This window comes from Hyaena hyaena, unplaced genomic scaffold (genome assembly GCF_003009895.1).
Source record: "Hyaena hyaena isolate Hyena2069 unplaced genomic scaffold, ASM300989v1 scaffold_66, whole genome shotgun sequence".
In the NCBI taxonomy this organism is placed as follows: Eukaryota; Metazoa; Chordata; class Mammalia; order Carnivora; family Hyaenidae; genus Hyaena; species Hyaena hyaena.
This window is the reverse complement of record NW_024080696.1, coordinates 1351487-1365696: the sequence shown is the minus strand read 5'-3', so window position 1 is coordinate 1365696 and position 14210 is coordinate 1351487.

The window sequence follows — 14210 nt, the reverse complement described above, 5'->3', positions numbered from 1 at the left end:
CCTTAATGTGATGGTATTTGGAGGTGAGGCCCATGGAAGTGACCAGGAGTCATGAGGATGGAGCCATTAAGAAGGGGATTAGAGCCCTTATAAGAGACGTGAAGAACTCCCTCTCCTCATTTGCCATGTGAGGACACAGAAAAGATGACTATGAACCAGGAAGTGAAACTTCACTGGAAACTGAGTCTGTCAGAACCTCGATCTCAGGATTCCCAGCTTCCAGAACTATGAGAAATAAATGTTATTTAAGCCACCCAACTATGGTATTTTTGTTATAGCATCCTGAATAGACTAAGACAGGTGGGGAGGGGGCAAAGAAAAATAGATAATAAATTTGGTTCTGGCCATATTGTTTCTCAGATTGAAGTCACTGAGAGATATGCATTTATTTAATAGGAGATATTTAATAGGAAGTTGGATATATGGGTCTGAGTTTAAGAGAGGTATCTAAGCTAAAGTTAGAGATAAGGTATTTAAAGCAATGTGGTAGCTGAGAAGGGAGAAATTTTACAGAATGAGAAAAAAAGAGAATTGAGGACAGAATCCTTGGAGGTGCCAATGTTTACAGGGTGCCCAGAAAACAAATCCCATCCCCCCCCCCAAAAAAAGAGAGAGTTGTGAGAGGAAATGATAACAGAGTAGCAGCAGAGAGTTTGGAGCAGCAGGTGTACAAATGGCAAGAGAGTTGAGTGGAAGCTATATGAAGTGTGAAAAGTGTTCACTGCTTTTGGCAGTTAGGCAGTTACAGGTAACATTAGCAAGTAGATGGGTATAACATAGCAGTAGGGTCAAGGAAATTGCTAAGTTCACACTGTTAGTCAATAATGACAATAAATCAAACCCAGTATCTCTGACTGCAAATCCAGTGCTCTTCCTGTTATGCCAGTTTTTCCCCTTAGTTCATCTTTGCTGCTTGTGTTACACAGGAAATTCTGTATACCATGGATGAGTTCTCACAACCCAAGAAACCACTGAGTTATAGAGTAGACTTACTTCTCCTGCCTCTAGATTTTTTGCTCTGTTTGCTGGACCAAATATTGAATTTTCTTTTTGCCTGTATTTATACCTGCTAGATTAGACCTTTCTGCAGGTCTCGGTGTCTAGATGAACCAAGCTTGAGCTTGCCTTTATTTGGAACACCATGCACGTCTTCCAGTAGGATAAACTGTATCCATCTGCCTCACTTTGTGAACTCATTCAGAAATAGTTTTTGAGCACTTATTGTATGGTTGGCAATGTTCTAAGTGCTAGGTAATAGGGCCGTGAACAAAACAGGCATGATCCTTGACTTCAGAGAACATACAATCTCATTTCCCATTAGGGAACACTTTTCTGCTCTTCTAGTAATCCCAGAATGTCTAGACCAAATCAATTCCTGACATGGCATTTGCCTTATAATTAGAAATTAGTTATTAATTGGAAAAGCTAGGCAATATAAGAGCATTATATAAAGTAGTCGCCAATTTTCAGTTGTAAATGTAAAAAAACAGCGGTAGAGCTGGATAAGTATACTAAGATAAATAATGTCTAATACATTCTCTCAGGCTTAAAATTTACTTAATTTAAGTTCCTTGGAGATAGGTAAGATGGCCAGTGCTAGTTGGTTTTAAACTCATAGAACAGAGTTCCCCTAATCACAATTACTCTCCCAAACAACGCATTATTTTGGTGTTTCCAGATATAATGTATAATATAGTACCTTAATATTCATTAGCAAGTTTGAAAAAGCAGCTTGGTGAGGGGCAGAAATACTTAATGGGAGCCAGAGGATTTTGTTCTATCTCCTATTAGCTTTAGAAAAACCCTGGACTTTTCTATGTCTGTTTCTTCCTCAATAAAATGATAGTGTTGAACTTTATAACCTTTAAAATCTCTTCTGGCTTTAAGATGCTGTGATTCAATTGCAGGCTAATGTCCACAGCAAAGAATAGGAATCAATAAATGTATTTATTCTCCTACTGATTATATACTGTTAACCTTCATTGAAGATAATTGTTCTTGCATGCTCCACAACACAGGTCTGCCAGATCCTAAGTAAATATTTTTTTTCCCAGTGAATGGATGGATGTGTCAGAACCGAGGAAACCATTTGAAATACACTTTAAGAAGCAACCACATCCTGTTCCCTCTTGACCTTTGGCAGAATTCACTGGCTAGCCTCCCAATCATGGTCAAACTAACCATTTGTTTTCCTTGAATAAAGAAAATCATATCTCTTTGTTTATTGAAACTATAGTAATTTTGTGTTTTAAACTTGCTTGAGCCTTCAGAATTACCTGTCTACATCTTACTTATCTCTTGGTGACCCAACAGCAACTAATCTAAATTTGCAGGCCTCCTTTAAAGCTCCTAATATAACTTACTTAATTACCTTGACCTTCTTTCTCACTCAGGAGATAGGAACTATCATTATATGGATATACCTCCTTACAAATTCTTCTACACATTTACCCAAGATTTCTATCTTTCTTATTTCTTCTTTCTCTTCTCAATGGAAAACAAAGGTTTCCTTTTTTTCTGAAGTGTCCTGATCCACTTTCACTCTTATTTCCATACCAACCTGACAACTTAGAACTTTGATTCTTCTGTTCCTTTCTTCCTTTGTTGAGGCTTCCAGTTTGCCTCTCCACAGGCTCTTTCCCCTCAGCCTCAAGCATACTGGAGTAGCCACATCCTAGGAAATACTTCCTGAGGCTATGTTTCCCCCTTAAGGTCCAGGAACCCCTGTTCTGTAATCTCATTCCTTCCATCCCTTATCAGAGTGTTCTGATTGTGTATGCTCTATATACTATATCATCCATTCCTTCAATATTTTAAAAACCACTTCCTTTTTGAGTATCTCAGTCCTGGCGAAGGTTAGAAACTGACTTCTTGTCTAACCTCGGGATTCATTTCTAATCTAGATTTTACCCCTAACTTTTAAATTTGCAAACCTTATTCTCTTTTTTATAACAGCATTATTGAGGTATAACTCAATGCAATAAGCTACACATGCTTTAAGTGTACAATTTCGTAAATTTGACCATTTATAAACTTGTGAAATTATGACCACAATTATATAATGAACATATTAGTCCACAGATATTTTCTCACCCCTCCCCCATCTTTCCCCTGCCTCATCTTCATTCTTAGCAATCACTTATCTGCTTTATGTCACTATAGGCTACTTTGCTTTTTCTAGAATTCTATGCAAAATCATACATATACAGTATGTACTATTTTTTTTTTTTTTTTGGTCTGGGTCCTTTACTCAGCTTAATTATTTTGAGTTTGTTTTATATTGTTCTGTGTATTAATAGTTCGTTACCTTTTATTGAGTAGTATTCCACTTTATGGATATATCACAATTTTCAAAAATACATTTACCTGTTAATAGAGATTTGAATTGTTTTCAATTTTTGGTTAATTACAAACAAAGCAGCTGTAAACAGTTGCATACAAGTCTTTATAGGGACATTTGCTTTTATTTCTTTTGGCAGATACTTAGAAGTGAAATGACTAGGTTGAGTGATAAGTTTTTAAGAAACTACCAAATCATTTTCCATAGTGGTCATACAATTTTATATTCCCACTGGCAGTGAATGAGAGCTCCAGTTGCTTTACAATTTTTTAACACTATTCATGTATTATTTTACCCATGTATTTTCTTTGGTGAAGTGCCTTTAAAAAGTTTTTGCAGATTTAAAAAATATTTATTAAATTCAAGTTAGTTAACATACAGTGGAGTACTGGTTTCAGGAGCAGAACCCAGTGACTTATCACCTGCATATAACATCCAGTGCTCATCCCTATAAGCGCCCTTTTTAGAGCCCAAAAGTCCATCAATGGATGAATGGATAAAGATGTGATTGATCGATCGAGTGATCTGTCTACCAGATATTCCTTTCCAATGTCAAAGGCTTATATCTGATAGATAGATAGATAGATAGATAGATACATACATACATACATACATACATACATATATATACTTACATACAATGGAATACTACTTGGTGATCAATGGAATACTACTTGGTGGCATGAATGAGTCATGCCATTTGCAGCAATGTGGTTGGAACTAGAGTGTATTAGGCTAAGTGAAATAAGTCAGGTAGAGAAAGACAAATATCATACGAGTTCACTCATTTGTAGATATTTTTTAATGGGCTGTTTGTATGGTTGTTATTGAGTTTTGGGGGTTTGTATATTCTGAATATAAGTCTTTTGTCAGGTATATGATTTGCAAATACTATCTTTCTGTCTGCTGTGGCTTGTATTTTCATTCCGTTAACATTTTTTTTTTGAAAAGTGTAAGTTTTTTATTTAAATAAAGTACAATTTATCACTTTTAGTTTTTAAATGGAAGATGCTTTTTGTATTTTATCTAAAATTCTTCATGTAACTCAAGGTCACACAATTTTCTTCTATGCTTTCTTTAAGAAGTTGTGTTTTATATTTTAAACCAAGGTTTATAATGTGAAGTATGGATCAAAATTCACCTTTTGCATGTGGATATCTGATTGTTCTAGCATCTTTTGTTGAATAGTTTGTCCTTCTCCCACTGAATTGTCTTTGCCCCTTTAATGAAAATCAATTGATGATGTATGTGTGGATCTATTTCTGTACTCTCTCTTTCTGTTCCATTGACCTATTTGTCTCTCATAATGCCAGTACTGTGCTATCTTGATTGCTATAGCTTTGTAGTGTCTTAAAGTCAGGTAGTACAGTCTTCCAGCTATGTTATTCTTTTCCAGATAAGGTTTGGCTATTCTAAGTCCTTCGCATTTCCGTATGAACTTTAGCTTATTTTGTCTGTCATGGATGTAGTGTATCTCTCCATTTATTTAAGTCTTTAATTTGTCTCAGCAACATTTTGTAGTTTTCAGCATACATGTGTTGTTTAGCCTTTGTCAGGTTTATCTCTTGTGTTTCAACTTTTTTTGCTACTATAAATGGCATTGACTTTTTAATATCATCACCAATTTGTTGTTAGCAGTATATAGAAAGACAGTTGATTTTTGTGTGTTAGTCTCATATTCTGCAACCTGTTAAAGTGACTTTTTGGTTCTGTAGTTTTTTGTAGATTCCATAGGATTTTCCTGGTAAATGTCATGTCATCTGTGAATAAAGGCCGTTTTATTCTTCCTTTTCAATGCTGAAGGCTTATATTTTCTTTTTCTTGCTTATTGGTTTGATCTTCCTTACAATGTTGAATAGAAGTGGTGATAAAAGACATTATTGTCTTATTCCTGATCTTAAAAGGAAGGCATTCAGTCTTTCACAATTAAGTATGCAATTAACTATAGGTTTTTACACATACCTTTAATCTGGCTGCAGATAGTCTCAATTTGATAAGAGATTTTATTTCTATTTAAAATCAGTAATAGGTGTTGGATTTTGGATCTAGTCAAAAACTTTTTCTGATCTGTAGAGATGATCATATTGTTTTTTTCCTTATTTGGTTGTCAACATGGTGAAGACATTTGTCAATTTTCAAATGAGAAACCAAACTTGCATACTGGGATAAACCCCACTTGGCCATTTTATATTATTCTTTTTATATATTGTTGGATTGATTTTCTTAAATTTTTAAGGAATTTTTTCATCTATAAAAAAATTTTTTTTTAATGTTTTTTATTTATTTCTAGGAGAGAGAGAGAGAGAGACAGCATGAGCAGGGGAGGGTCAGAGAGAGAGGGAGTGACAGACTCTGAAACAGGCTCCANGGGAGGGTCAGAGAGAGAGGGAGTGACAGACTCTGAAACAGGCTCCAGGCTCTGAGCTGGCAGTCAGCACAGAGCCCGACGCGGGGCCCGAACCCACTGCGAGATCATGACCTAAGTGAAAGCCGGATGCTTAACCGACTAAGCCACCCAGGCGCCCCAAGAATTTTTTCATCTATAAATAGAAACATGCAGTTTTCTTTTCTTGCAATATCTTTGTCTGGTTTTGGTATCAGGTTAATGTTGGTCAGATAGAATGAGTTGGAATAGTTTCTCCTCTTAAGATTTTTGTAAGAGTTTGTATAATTGGTATTTGTTTTCTTAACTGTTTTTACTCACCAGTGATACCACGTACACCTGGAGTTTTCTTTGTGGGAATATTTGTACTGAAGATGCCAACTTATTTAATAGATGTTGAGCTATTCACCTCATCTTCTTCTTCTTGAGTGAGCTTTGGTATTTGCCTTTTTCAAGAAGCACATTCATTTTATCTAATAGGTCAAATTTATTGTCATAAAGTTGTTTATGACATTCCTTTACTATATTTTCAATAAGAGTAGAATCAGTATTGATTTTACTTTTCTCCTTTCTGATATTAGTAAATTGTGTCCTCTTCTTTTTTAATCAGGATGCCTAAAAGTTTATAAATTTTATTGATTCTTCTCAAAAAGCAAGATTTTGTTTTATTCATTTTTTTGTTGCCTTTCTGTTTTCCATTTCATTGATTTCTGTTTTTATCTGTATTATTTCTTTTATCCTCCTCACTCTGAATTTAATTTCTCTTATTTTGTTTTCTGATTTCTTAAAATAGAACCATTAGCTATAATTAAGTTCTACAAACTTCTAAGTATTATTTCATAAAAAATTTTGATCCTGCAAACTTGAAACAACTCTTAAAAATAAAGTCTTGGGGCGCCTGGGTGGCTTAGTCGGTTGGGCGTCCGACTTTCGCTTAGGTCATGATCTCTCGGTTCGTGGGTTCGAGCCCCGCGTCGGGCTCTGTGATGACTGCCAGCTCAGAGCCTGGAGCCTGTTTCAGTCTGTGACTCCGTCTCTCTCTGGCCCTCCCCTGCTCACGCTGTCTCTCTCTCTCTCTCTCTCCCTCCTAGAAATAAATAAAACATTAAAAAAAAAATAAAGTCTTAATTTTCAAAATGATCTTTAATTTACCTTTACTTTTGAAAAACATTTTTGTAGGATAGAGAATTTTAGGTTGATTTTTAAAAACACTTTAACAATGTTGCTCTATTGTCTTCTTGCTTTCATTGCTTGCAATAAATCTGCTGTCATCCATATATTTGTGTTTCTTCATGCATTTTTTTTTCTCTAGCAGCTTCTGACATTTCCTTCTTATTATTTGTTTTAAGTAATTGTCTTACACATGTCATGCTATAGTTTTCTTTATATATATGTGTATATATATATAGTGCATAGACATTGTTAAGTTTCTTTGATATATGTCTTCACAGTTTACATCAAATTAGGAAAATTTTCAGCTACTACTTAAAAAATTTTTTTGCCTTCTATCTCTTGGGAACTCCAGTTGCTCATGTACTTGGTCATTTGAAATTGTCTTATATTTCACTGAGTTTCTGTTGATTGTTAGTCTTTTTTCCTCTTTGTGTTTCACTTTGGATAGATGTGATTACTGTATCTTCAAGTTTACCATCTTTTCTTCCGAAAATGTCATCTCTCATATTTCCAGCCTGTGTATTTTACAAAGCAGACATTGTAATTTTCACTTCTAGAAATTCAAATTAGGTCTTTTTTATATTTTCTATTTAAATTTTCAATCATTCCCCTAGCCTCTCGAGTACACAGATTTCAGTTATAATAACATTTTTAATGTCATCTATGTCATATCTGGGTTAGTTTTGATTGGGTGACATTTTTTCTTCCCATTATAGATTGTATTTTCCTTCTTCTCTTCATAGTTGGTAATTTTTTATGGATGCCAGGCATTGTGACTAGTAGGTGTTGTATTTCTAAAAATATTCTTGAGCTTTATACTTGAATGTGGCTGTAGTACTTAATAAGAGTGTAATCCTTTGGGTCTTCCCTTAAGCTTTGTTATGTAGGACTAGAGCACTGTTTATTTGCTCCTCCTCTTTAGCTATTTAACTTATGCCAATAAATTATGATATTTCCATATCATTTTTGGTTGTTGGGGGTGGGCTGTATTATTCCTGGCTCTGTATGATCCCTGAGTATGGTCACCTTTAATTCTCCTGGGTAGTTCTTTTCCTGGCCTCAGGGAGTTTCCCCATGTGAATATACTGCTTACTACTTATTGAATACTCAGTAGGGATCATCTGTAGATCTCTGGAGGTCTCTTTCTGTGAATCTCTGTCCTCTTCAGTATACTGTACCAGAAACACTGGGTATCTTGTCCTTCCTGAACTAGCTCTGTCTTCTCAACTCAGGAGGTTCCCTGGGTTCAGCCTGTATTTCCCCTGCATTACCACCTAGAAATTTTCTTCAGGAAGTAAGCTGGGGCAATGATAAGGTTCTCCTCACTTGGTTCATATTTCTCAGAGATCATTTCCTTTCATTTCCAATGTGTTGACAACCATGGTTTTACATATTTTGTCTGATATTTTAGTTTTTTCAAACAGGGGGGTAAGTTTGATACCTGTTACTATATTTTGTCCAGAAATCTTGTTTTTCTTCTTCATTTTTTTGATGCCAATGACGTCTTTTTGTGTAGAGAAGTTCTAAGATAATTATAGTTATTGATATTTAAGTTTGCCTTCTGTCTTCCATCATTAACTTCTTAAGGACAAAAGGTCTTTATTGTTTGTTTTTATATTCTCTGTACTAATATGGTGCCTAATGTATACTAGGAATTCAATAAATGCTTGTTCAATGACTAAGACTAAAATAGAGGTAAGCATATTTCTCTGATGGTCTGTTATATATTTTACATGTTTCTGTGATGGCCTGCTACGTATTTATATATGCATATAATACACATATTACATATATGCAAGTGTGTATGTGTGAATATATGTCAGTGTGCATGTGTATATCCTCTGCATTGCACTTACAGTTCTAGAATTCTCTTTTTTTATATAGCCAAGAGATGCTTAGTGAAAGCTTTTTTGCAGCAAAGAAAGGTTGATTAGGTTTTACTTCAGCAAAATGAACAACAAGATTGATGCTTAAAATGTAAAGGTGTTACCTGCCCAGCTTTTACTCACTCTGAATATTAATAAGTATGTAAGTATGATTGTTGAATATTTAAAAAGAAATACTATTTCCAAGGCCTAGAAAAGAAAAATCTATAACAAATGTTAAAGTTAAATATATCTTGTATGTCTCTTTATAATTTCATTGTAAAAATAAAATATTTTGCAATTACTTTGCCAAATAAATATGTAGAAACATGTGCCTATATCTGTTATCATCACAGTTGGAAGGAAGTCTTTAGAACAGTTAGGTCTGTTCCTCCTAGCTTCACTCAGAGCGCCCAGGGAGTAAAGCCTGGGAGAGAGCAGATCTTTCTCTAGTGAGCATGAAATTTGGTAACCTTAGCCCTGACCTTAAATCTGCTAAAGTGGGAAGACAGAGGCATTTTTCTGGGACACCTGAGAGGATACAAACCATTAAAGTTAACAGTGGATGAACTCATTCCATTACTTTTAATAACATTATATCTGTTTGTCTGCTTGATGTAATGATAACTTAGTGAAGGAGAATTAATTCCACATATTATCTACATAAAGGATAATGAGGGAAATCAGTTTCCTCTAAGGAAGTTTCATTAAATTTGGGTATAAGCCAATCTGATTTAGATTGGTCCCTGGCTTTTGGATGACTTTCAAGCCTTGAGGCTCTGCGAGAACATGCAAGGCCATTTTTGAATCTCAGGGAAGCAGACGCAGAAGGTTTCAGAAGACCCTTGTCACTGAAATTCCCTCCCCTTCTGGAAAAGCAAACTGCTAGTTTGTTGACCATCAGGTGCAAAATATAATTTTTTCCTACATACCAAAATTGTATCTGCTGAGATAATTTTAATTCATATGATTTGTGCCTAAATTATTTGATCTGTGAGTCTGATGGCTCCTTGAGGTATTTCAAGTAATGAACAGAACAAACAAGCCAATAAATAGTGAATTTATAAATATTCAGTGTCAATAAGGAGAAATAATTTGCATTTTTTTTTTAACACAGGAAGGTTAAAACAATGTCTTCCAAGTTAGCTATCAGTTTAGAAAGTCTGCCCTCACGGAACTCACACTAAGTATTGACATTATATGTAAAGCTAATGATTCTTGCAGTGAAATATAGAATATTTCCAATAGAATGTAGAATATGTAGAACAGAATATTTCTATACCTATGTTTTTACATATGTATAGAATATTCTTAATTTTATATTAACAAAAGTAACTGGGCAAACAATTTCATGTCTCAAACAAACAAAGCAAATTCACTAAAATATGCCTACTTTAAACTGAAAACAAAATTTCATGAAAGGTAAGTTGCACCTGAATTGTCTTATTCAAAAAATGTTAGTGATCCTTCAAATGTTTCCTGTTCACATATAGTGTTAAGTACTAAAACATTACTCAGACTTAATGGGGAAGAACAAGTCTAAAATATCAAGCATATTGAGTTATGGAATTTACTTTAATGGAAGTTCAGCTAATTGCTTTTAAACTACAGTGTAGTATAGGCTACAGTGTTAGTGCTTAGTGGAAGTAGTTATAGACTAAAATAATAAAATCAAAGAGTTGAGGTAACCACTAAATCAGAGTTGGAAGTTTCCTGCTATTAGGTTAGTTACTTTATTAAGTGGTACTAAAGTAACTAAACAAAACAACAATCTTATTCCTAATATTTCTGAGAGTTCTGCAGAATTGTTTATTCTCAAGTATTTTTTTCTCTTTTATATTTGGTTACAAAATAATTAAACTTCTTAAGAAGAACATCATAATCAAAGATAACCTTCAGCTTTTACCTTGTCTGCCTTTCTTCAAATTCCAATTTGATGGAGCCCACATGAATAAATTTACAATTCCAGAATAAATAACATAGCAATGCAATGTAAGTTTCTTAGGGGACTTGAATTATTCACAAAATGAGTAATTGAGCTAATCCCATACATAGATTTTCAATTTACAATTATTATGTGCTTAATCGTTATGGTTATTTGGGATCATGAAGAATTTACTAATAGGGCTTTATGAAAATGAGGCAAATGTGGAGGATGACATAATATAGCTAGAAATGAACTGTGATCCAGTAAATCCTGAATAAAATAATTGTTGATTGATGGTAAAAGGTTTGCATTATCTCTCACATTGGGCTTGAATGGCAGAAAGCAGTCAAATGGGAGGCAGAGCAGAAAGGATATTAACTATTTTTTATATGCACTCTAATTTTTATTAAGGACGATATAAAAAAAGATGCCAATATATTAGACAATTATATTTTAAGACCAAATGTTTAGTTTTACTATTTTTAGGCCAGAATAACTATTATAGATTATTTAAAGGTAGAAAAAAACATTTCTTATATATGCTGTTCAGTGTGTAATACTGTATATATTTGCCTTAAAAATCATCATCATCATCATCATCATCATCATCATCATCTTTGTCGTCAATCATCGTCACTGTCATCGTCTTCCTCAAAAACTATTAAGTGGGTAGGAGGAGTTCTTCTATTGCTAGAAAATTTACTCTGGACTGACTTCTGTATAAACTGTGGGGTTATAAACCTAGGAACACATAGAAAGAAGCAGAAATTTATTTTTATCACCATGCATTTATGACATGTATGCCATCAATAGTGAATCACCACATATGTCCCTGGGAAAGTCTATAGGGTCTGGCTTTGAGAGACAATGGTGATGATGATGGTGGCAACAATCAAAGTTACAGAGTAGTTGCTATTCATTCATTCAATAAACATTTATTGAGCATCTACTATGAACCAGGGATACTTCTAACCTCTGGGTATATAGCATCAAGGCCCCATAAAGTTTACAGTTTAATGAGGAGAAACAGAAACTGTAAGTATGTTAAGTGTATCCTATATCGGATAACTATAAAGGCTTTGGGCAAACAGGGGGACAGTGATGCAGAATGTTGAGGGGTATTTTTCATATGGGAGAATTAGCAAAGACCTCCCTGGTCATGAGATAAATAAAATGGCCATTGTTGATAATGTTAGGAAGAAAACCATGAAGAAATCTGGGAGAAGATGTTTCCAGGCAGGGAGAAAAGTGAGCACAAAGGTACCAAGGCGAGAATATGCTGGGCTTGTCAGGATAGCAGGAGGGCTGGTGGAATTGGAAAGAGGTGAATAAGGGGACATGATATTGGAGAAACCTGGGCAAAGGTTTTGTGAAGTCAGATTATAGGGCCTCTTGGATCACTTACAGGATTTTGGCTTTCGGAACAGAGCCATGACAAGATTTAGCTTTTAATAGGATCACCCTGCCTCCTGTGTAGAGCAGTGATCCTATCGAGGACAGAGAGAAGCAGAGAAGCCAGTTGGAAGGCTTTACAACAACCTAAGATAGAATGATGATAGGATAGAGAGATCAAACTCAAGAGAAGCAAGATTCTGAAGTAAAAGCCAACAGGACTTGCGGACGAATTGGATATGGAGTGTGGGAGAAAGAAATGTCAGGATGACTCCAAGGTCTCTTAGCTTGTGCAGCTGGAGGGATAGAGGTGCTGTGTCCTGACACAAGGGTAGGAAAGATGATGAAAAGTTTAACTTCTATGCATGCTAAATTTGAGATGCTTATTAGGCATCCAAGAGAAGATGAGAAGGTAGGTGGGAAAAATAAGCCTGAATTCAAGGAAGTAGTTCTTGGTGGAGATGAGAATTAGGGAGGCTTATCAGAATATCAATTTCTATTTCAGGGGAGGTGATGGGGGGAATCATCCAGGCAAGGAGTGAAAATAGTGGAGAGCTGTAAAGCTTAAACCCTGCCGTCCTAACATGTGACATGCAGGGAAATGAAGAAAAGTCAGCCAAGGATCTGGAGAAGGAGTGGCCAGTGAGGGAGAAAGGAGGATGATCTTAAATGTGCGGTCACCCTGAAACCAAGCGGCTAAAGCAGATCAAGAAAGGACAAGTAAAAGATGAGCCCTTAGAAGAAGAAAGTAGGATGATGTCTATCAGGAATGGGGGCATGTGGGAAGTGGGAAAATGTTGGTTAAAGTGTTATGCAGGATGAATAAATTCTGGAGACCTACTGCACATCAGGATGACTATTCCTACTAATACTGAATTGTGTACTAAAATATGCCAAGATAGTAGATCTTAATTATTCTCATCAAAAAAGGTAACTATGTGAAATGATAGATACATTGACTAGGTTGATTATGGTCATCATTTCACAAAGTATATGCACATCAAAACATCACATTGTATATCTTAAATGTGAACAGTTTTTATTTGTCAATTATACCTCAGTGAAGCAAGGGGGAAAAAAGAAATGGCAAGTGATCAACTGTATAATGTGTTCTTGATAATTCTGTACTTCAGAATTGGATTGAGAATTAACTAGCATTGAGGACACACACCACAGAAGACCTTGAGGAGAGCTATTTGTCAGAAGGCTAAACAATCTATTTGAATGGTCTCAGGATGAGAAGGTAAAGAGTTAGAGACAGGAGTATAGATCACTCTGTTGAGTATTTTTTATAAATGAGAGCAGAAAAATGGAGCTTGCCTGGAGTTGGATGTGGAATCCAATGAGAGTTTATTATTACTGACTGGAATCAGAGATACAGCATGGAAAAATTTCAGCATATTTATGATCAGTAAAGAGGGAAGAAATTGATGATTAAGGATGGGAGGTGGTGATTGCAGTGATGTACTTGTGTAGATGAGAGATGATGGGGTCTGGAGATCATGTGGAGGGGCTGGCACTAGATGGGAGCATAGACCCATCACCAGAGTAACAAGATGAAAGCCAGATGCTAGGTGTTCAGGTGTAACTGGGGCAGTAAATGTGGTAGTTTTGTGGGGAAAAGTTGGTTTGTGCTATGCCTACTTTCTTAGTGGACAGGGAAGCAAATTAATCCCAAGCGTGAGAAGGGAGAGAGAGAGAGAGAGAGAGAGAGAGAGAGAGAGAGATTGGAGAGATTGGTGGACCAGTGGGAAGGTGTAACATAGCTATCTAGTAGAAAGAGAGTGAACTCTACTGAATGAGTGCTGTTTAAACTTATTATCTCAGTTGTATCCACACAGTGTCTTTATTTTTTTTTTTAATTTTTTTTTTTATTTATTTCTAGGAGAGAGAGAGAGAGAGAGAGAGAGAGAGAGAGAGAGAGCAGGGGAGGGACAGAGAGAGAAGGAGTCACAGACTGAAACAGGCTCCAGGCTCTGAGCTGGCAGTCAGCACAGAGCCCAACGCGGGGCTCGAACCCACGAACCGTGAGATCGTGACCTGAGCGAAAGTCGGACGCTTAACCGACTAAGCCACCCAGGCGCCCCTCACACAGTGTCTTTAAAAGGCAAATATTTTTATCATTGTTTA